This window comes from Somniosus microcephalus, unplaced genomic scaffold (genome assembly GCF_052327205.1).
Source record: "Somniosus microcephalus isolate GS21.2 unplaced genomic scaffold, FLI_Smic_1.0 unresolved_chr9, whole genome shotgun sequence".
In the NCBI taxonomy this organism is placed as follows: domain Eukaryota; kingdom Metazoa; phylum Chordata; class Chondrichthyes; order Squaliformes; family Somniosidae; genus Somniosus; species Somniosus microcephalus.
The window spans coordinates 28,311,918-28,319,690 of record NW_028225187.1 but is presented as its reverse complement, the minus strand read 5'-3'; positions in this window follow the sequence as shown (position 1 = coordinate 28,319,690).

Here is a 7,773-nt window from a genome sequence, read left to right as displayed (position 1 = left end):
AAACTGCTCCCACCTCAATCCAGGAACCTCATTCCCAGGCTGCCTAGATTAAACTGCTCCCACCTCAACCCAGGAACCTCATTCCCAGGCTGCTTAGATTAAACTGCTCCCACCTCAATCCAGGAACTTCATTCCCAGGCTGCCTCGATTAAACTGCTCCCACCTCAATCCAGGAACCTCATTCCCAGGCTGCCTAGATTAAACTGCTCCCACCTCAATCCAGGAACTTCATTCCCAGGCTGCTTAGATTAAACTGCTCCCACCTCAATCCAGGAACTTCATTCCCAGGCTGCTTAGATTAAACTGCTCCCATCTCAATCCAGGAACTTCATTCCTAGGCTGCCTAGATTAAACTGCTCCCATCTCAATCCAGGAACTTCATTCCTAGGCTGCCTAGATTAAACTGCTCCCACCTCAATCCAGGAACTTCATTCCCAGGCTGCTTAGATTAAACTGCTCCCACCTCAATCCAGGAACTTCATTCCCAGGCTGCCTAGATTAAACTGCTCCCACCTCAATCCAGGAACTTCATTCCCAGGCTGCCTAGATTAAACTGCTCCCACCTCAATCCAGGAACCTCATTCCCAGGCTGCCTAGATTAAACTGCTCCCATCTCAATCCAGGAACTTCATTCCTAGGCTGCCTAGATTAAACTGCTCCCACCTCAATCCAGGAACTTCATTCCCAGGCTGCCTAGATTAAACTGCTCTCACCTCAATCCAGGAACTTCATTCCCAGGCTGCCTAGATTAAACTGCTCCCACCTCAATCCAGTAACTTCATTCCCAGGCTGCCTAGATTAAACTGCTCCCACTTCAATCCAGGAACTTCATTCCCAGGCTGCCTCGATTAAACTGCTCCCACCTCAATCCAGGAACTTCATTCCCAGGCTGCCTAGATTAAACTGCTCCCACCTCAACCCAGGAATTTCATTCCCAGGCTGCCTAGATGAAACTGCTCCCACCTCAATCCAGGAACTTCATTCCCAGGCTGCCTAGATTAAAATGCTTCCACCTCAATCCAGGAACTTCATTCCCAGGCTGCCTAGATTAAACTGATCCCACCTCAATCCAGGAAACTCATTCCCAGGCTGCCTAGATTAAACTGCTCCCACCTCAATCCAGGAACTTCATTCCCAGGCTGCCTAGATTAAACTGCTCCCACCTCAATCCTGGAACTTCATTCCCAGGCTGCCTAGATTAAACTGCTCCCACCTCAATCCTGGAACTTCATTCCCAGGCTGCCTAGACTAAACTGCTCCCACCTCAATCCTGGAACTTCATTCCCAGGCTGCCTAGTTTAAACTGCTCCCACCTGAATCCAGGAATTTAATTCCCAGGCTGCCTAGAAACTGCTCCCACCTCAATCCAGGAACTTAATTCCCAGGCTGCCTAGAAACTGCTCCCACCTCAATCCAGGAACTTCATTCCCAGGCTGCCTAGATTAAACTGCTCCCACCTCAATCCAGGAACCTCATTCCCAGGCTGCCTAGATTAAACTGCTCTCACCTCAATCCAGGAACTTCATTCCCAGGCTGCCTAGATTAAACTGCTCCCACCTCAATCCAGGAACTTCATTCCCAGGCTGCCTAGATTAAACTGCTCTCACCTCAATCCAGAAACTTCATTCCCAGGCTGCCTAGATTAAACTGCTCCCACCTCAACCCAGGAACCTCATTCCCAGGCTGCCTAGATTAAACTGCTCTCACCTCAATCCAGGAACTTCATTCCCAGGCTGCCTAGATTAAACTGCTCCCACCTCAATCCAGGAACCTCATTCCCAGGCTGCCTAGATTAAACTGCTCCCACCTCAATCCAGGAACTTCATTCCCAGGCTGCCTAGATTAAACTGCTCCCACCTCAATCCAAGAACCTCATTCCCAGGCTGCCTAGATTAAACTGCTCCCACCTCAATCCAGGAACTTCATTCCCAGGCTGCCTAGATTAAACTGCTCCCACCTCTATCCAGGAACCTCATTCCCAGTCTGCCTAGATTAAACTGCTCCCACCTCAATCCAGGAACCTCATTCCCAGTCTGCCTAGATTAAACTGCTCCCACCTCAATCCAGGAACTTCATTCCCAGGCTGCCTAGACTAAACTGCTCCCACCTCAATCCTGGAACTTCATTCCCAGGCTGCCTAGTTTAAACTGCTCCCACCTCAATCCAGGAACTTAATTCCCAGGCTGCCTAGAAACTGCTCCCACCTCAATCCAGGAACATAATTCCCAGGCTGCCTAGATTAAACTGCTCCCACCTCAATCCAGGAACCTCATTCCCAGGCTGCCTTGATTAAACTGCTCCCACCTCAATCCAGGAACTTCATTCCCAGGCTGCCTAGATTAAACTGCTCCCACCTCAAACCAGGAACCTCATTCCCAGGCTGCCTAGATTAAACTGCTCCCACCTCAATCCAGGAACCTCATTCACATGCTGCCTAGATTAAACTGCTCCCACCTCAATCCAGGAACCTCGTTCCCAGGCTGCCTAGATTAAACTGCTCCCACCTCAATCCAGGAACTTCATTCCCAGGCTGCCTAGATTAAACTGCTCCCACCTCAATCCAGGAACCTCATTCCCAGTCTGCCTAGATTAAACTGCTCCCACCTCAATCCAGGAACCTCATTCCCAGGCTGCCTAGATTAAACTGCTCCCACCTCAATCCAGGAACCTCATTCCCAGGCTGCCTAGATTAAACTGCTCCCACCTCAATCCAGGAACTTCATTCCCAGGCTGCCTAGATTAAACTGCTCCCACCTCAATCCAGGAACCTCATTCCCAGGCGGCCTAGATTAAACTGCTTCCACCTCAATCCAGGAACCTCATTCCCAGGCTGCCGAGATTAAACTGCTCCCACCACAATCCAGGAACCTCATTCCCAGGCTGCCTAGATTAAACTGCTCTCGCATCAATCCAGGAACCTCATTCCCAGGCTGCCTAGATTAAACTGCTCCCACCTCAATCCAGGAACCACATTCCCAGGCTGCCTAGATTAAACTGCTCCCACCTCAATACAGGAACCTCATTCCCAGGCTGCCTAGATTAAACTGCTCCCACCTCAATCCAGGAACCTCATTCCCAGGCTGCCGAGATTAAACTGCTCCCACCTCAATCCAGGAACCTCATTCCCAGGCTGCCTAGATTAAACTGCTCTCTCCTCAACCCAGGAACTTCATTCCCAGGCTGCCTAGGTTAAACTGCTCCCACCTCAATCCAGGAACTTCATTCCCAGGCTGCCTAGATTAAACTGCTCCCACTTCAATCCAGGAACTTCATTCCCAGGCTGCCTAGATTAAACTGCTCCCACCTCAATCCAGGAACTTCATTCCCAGGCTGCCTAGATTAAACTGCTCCCACATCAATCCAGGAACTTCATTCCCAGGCTGCCTAGATTAAACTGCTCCCACCTCAATCCAGGAACTTCATTCCCAGGCTGCCTAGATTAAACTGCTCCCACCTCAATCCAGGAACTTCATTCACAGGCTGCCTAGATTAAACTGCTCCCACCTCAATCCAGGAACCTCATTCCCAGTCTGCCTAGATGAAACTCTTCCCACCTCAATTCAGGAACCTCATTCCCAGGCTGCCTAGATTAAACAGCTCCCACCTCAATCCAGGAACTTCATTCCCAGGCTGCCTAGATTAAACTGCTCCCACCTCAATACAGGAACCTCATTCCCAGGCTGCCTAGATTAAACTGCTCCCACCTCAATCCAGGAACCTCATTCCCAGGCTGCCGAGATTAAACTGCTCCCACCTCAATCCAGGAACCTCATTCCCAGGCTGCCTAGATTAAACTGCTCTCTCCTCAACCCAGGAACTTCATTCCCAGGCTGCCTAGGTTAAACTGCTCCCACCTCAATCCAGGAACTTCATTCCCAGGCTGCCTAGATTAAACTGCTCCCACTTCAATCCAGGAACTTCATTCCCAGGCTGCCTAGATTAAACTGCTCCCACCTCAATCCAGGAACTTCATTCCCAGGCTGCCTAGATTAAACTGCTCCCACATCAATCCAGGAACTTCATTCCCAGGCTGCCTAGATTAAACTGCTCCCACCTCAATCCAGGAACTTCATTCCCAGGCTGCCTAGATTAAACTGCTCCCACCTCAATCCAGGAACTTCATTCACAGGCTGCCTAGATTAAACTGCTCCCACCTCAATCCAGGAACCTCATTCCCAGTCTGCCTAGATGAAACTCTTCCCACCTCAATTCAGGAACTTCATTCCCAGGCTGCCTAGATTAAACTGCTCCCACCTCAATCCAGGAACTTAATTCCCAGGCTGCCTAGATTAAACTGCTCTCACCTCAATCCAGGAACTTCATTCCCAGGCTGCCTAGATTAAACTGCTCTCACCTCAATCCAGGAACCTCATTCCCAGGCTGCCTAGATTAAACTGCTCCCACCTCAATCCAGGAACTTCATTCCCAGGCAGCCTAGATTAAACTGCTCCCACCTCAACCCAGGAACTTCATTCCCAGGCTGCCTAGATTAAACTGCTCCCACCTCAATCCAGGAACTTCATTCCCAGGCTGCCTAGATTAAACTGCTCCCACCTCAATCCAGGAACTTCATTCCCAGGCTGCCTAGATTAAACTGCTCCCACCTCAATCCAGGAACTTCATTCCCAGGCTGCCTAGATTAAACTGCTCCCACCTCAATCCAGGAACTTCATTCCCAGGCTGCCTAGATTAAACTGCTCTCACCTCAATCCAGGAACCTCATTCCCAGGCTGCCTAGATTAAAATCCTCCCACCTCAATCCAGGAACTTCATTCCCAGGCTGCCTAGATTAAACTGCTCTCACCTCAATCCAGGAACCTCATTCCCAGGCTGCCTAGATTAAACTGCTCTCACCTCAATCCAGGAACCTCATTCCTAGGCTGCCGAGATTAAACTGCTCCCACCTCAATCCAGGAACTTCATTCCTAGGCTGCCTAGATTAAACTGGTCTCACCTCAATCCAGGAACCGCATTCACATGCTGCGTAGATTAAAATGCTCCCACCTCAATCCAGGAACTTCATTCCCAGGCTGCCTAGATTAAACTGCTCCCACCTCAATCCAGGAACCTCATTCCCAGGCTGCCTAGATTAAACTGCTCCCATCTCAATCCAGGAACTTCATTCCTAGGCTGCCTAGATTAAACTGCTCCCACCTCAATCCAGGAACTTCATTCCCAGGCTGCTTAGATTAAACTGCTCCCACCTCAATCCAGGAACTTCATTCCCAGGCTGCCTAGATTAAACTGCTCCCACTTCAATCCAGGAACTTCATTCCCAGGCTGCCTCGATTAAACTGCTCCCACCTCAATCCAGGAACTTCATTCCCAGGCTGCCTAGATTAAACTGCTCTCACCTCAACCCAGGAACTTCATTCCCAGGCTGCCTAGATTAAACTGATCCCACCTCAATCCAGGAAACTCATTCCCAGGCTGCCTAGATTAAACTGCTCCCACCTCAATCCAGGAACTTCATTCCCAGGCTGCCTAGATTAAACTGCTCCCACCTCAATCCTGGAACTTCATTCCCAGGCTGCCTAGATTAAACTGCTCCCACCTCAATCCTGGAACTTCATTCCCAGGCTGCCTAGAGTAAACTGCTCCCACCTCAATCCTGGAACTTCATTCCCAGGCTGCCTAGTTTAAACTGCTCCCACCTCAATCCAGGAATTTAATTCCCAGGCTGCCTAGAAACTGCTCCCACCTCAATCCAGGAACTTAATTCCCAGGCTGCCTAGAAACTGCTCCCACCTCAATCCAGGAACTTCATTCCCAGGCTGCCTAGATTAAACTGCTCCCACCTCAATCCAGGAACCTCATTCCCAGGCTGCCTAGATTAAACTGCTCCCACCTCAATCCAGGAACTTCATTCCCAGGCTGCCTAGATTAAACTGCTCTCACCTCAATCCAGAAACTTCATTCCCAGGCTGCCTAGATTAAACTGCTCCCACCTCAATCCAGGAACTTCATTCCCAGGCTGCCTAGATTAAACTGCTCCCACCTCAACCCAGGAACCTCATTCCCAGGCTGCCTAGATTAAACTGCTCTCACCTCAATCCAGGAACTTCATTCCCAGGCTGCCTAGATTAAACTGCTCCCACCTCAATCCAGGAACCTCATTCCCAGGCTGCCTAGATTAAACTGCTCCCACCTCAATCCAGGAACTTCATTCCCAGGCTGCCTAGATTAAACTGCTCCCACCTCAATCCAGGAACCTCATTCCCAGGCTGCCTAGATTAAACTGCTCCCACCTCAATCCAGGAACTTCATTCCCAGGCTGCCTAGATTAAACTGCTCCCACCTCTATCCAGGAACCTCATTCCCAGTCTGCCTAGATTAAACTGCTCCCACCTCAATCCAGGAACCTCATTCCCAGTCTGCCTAGATTAAACTGCTCCCACCTCAATCCAGGAACTTCATTCCCAGGCTGCCTAGACTAAACTGCTCCCACCTCAATCCTGGAACTTCATTCCCAGGCTGCCTAGTTTAAACAGCTCCCACCTCAATCCAGGAACTTAATTCCCAGGCTGCCTAGAAACTGCTCCCACCTCAATCCAGGAACTTCATTCCCAGGCTGCCTAGATTAAACTGCTCCCACCTCAATCCAGGAACCTCATTCCCAGGCTGCCTTGATTAAACTGCTCCCACCTCAATCCAGGAACTTCATTCCCAGGCTGCCTAGATTAAACTGCTCCCACCTCAAACCAGGAACCTCATTCCCAGGCTGCCTAGATTAAACTGCTCCCACCTCAATCCAGGAACCTCATTCACATGCTGCCTAGATTAAACTGCTCCCACCTCAATCCAGGAACCTCGTTCCCAGGCTGCCTAGATTAAACTGCTCCCACCTCAATCCAGGAACTTCATTCCCAGGCTGCCTAGATTAAACTGCTCCCACCTCAATCCAGGAACCTCATTCCCAGTCTGCCTAGATTAAACTGCTCCCACCTCAATCCAGGAACCTCATTCCCAGGCTGCCTAGATTAAACTGCTCCCACCTCAATCCAGGAACTTCATTCCCAGGCTGCCTAGATTAAACTGCTCCCACCTCAATCCAGGAACCTCATTCCCAGGCGGCCTAGATTAAACTGCTTCCACCTCAATCCAGGAACCTCATTCCCAGGCTGCCGAGATTAAACTGCTCCCACCACAATCCAGGAACCTCATTCCCAGGCTGCCTAGATTAAACTGCTCTCGCATCAATCCAGGAACCTCATTCCCAGGCTGCCTAGATTAAACTGCTCCCACCTCAATCCAGGAACCACATTCCCAGGCTGCCTAGATTAAACTGCTCCCACCTCAATCCAGGAACCTCATTCCCAGGCTGCCTAGATTAAACTGCTCCCACCTCAATCCAGGAACCTCATTCCCAGGCTGCCGAGATTAAACTGCTCCCACCTCAATCCAGGAACCTCATTCCCAGGCTGCCTAGATTAAACTGCTCCCACCTCAATCCAGGAACTTCATTCCCAGGCTGCCTAGGTTAAACTGCTCCCACCTCAATCCAGGAACTTCATTCCCAGGCTGCCTAGATTAAACTGCTCCCATCTCAATCCAGGAACTTCATTCCTAGGCTGCCTAGATTAAACTGCTCCCACCTCAATCCAGGAACTTCATTCCCAGGCTGCTTAGATTAAACTGCTCCCACCTCAATCCACGAACTTCATTCCCAGGCTGCCTAGATTAAACTGCTCCCACTTCAATCCAGGAACTTCATTCCCAGGCTGCCTCGATTAAACTGCTCCCACCTCAATCCAGGAACTTCATTCCCAGGCT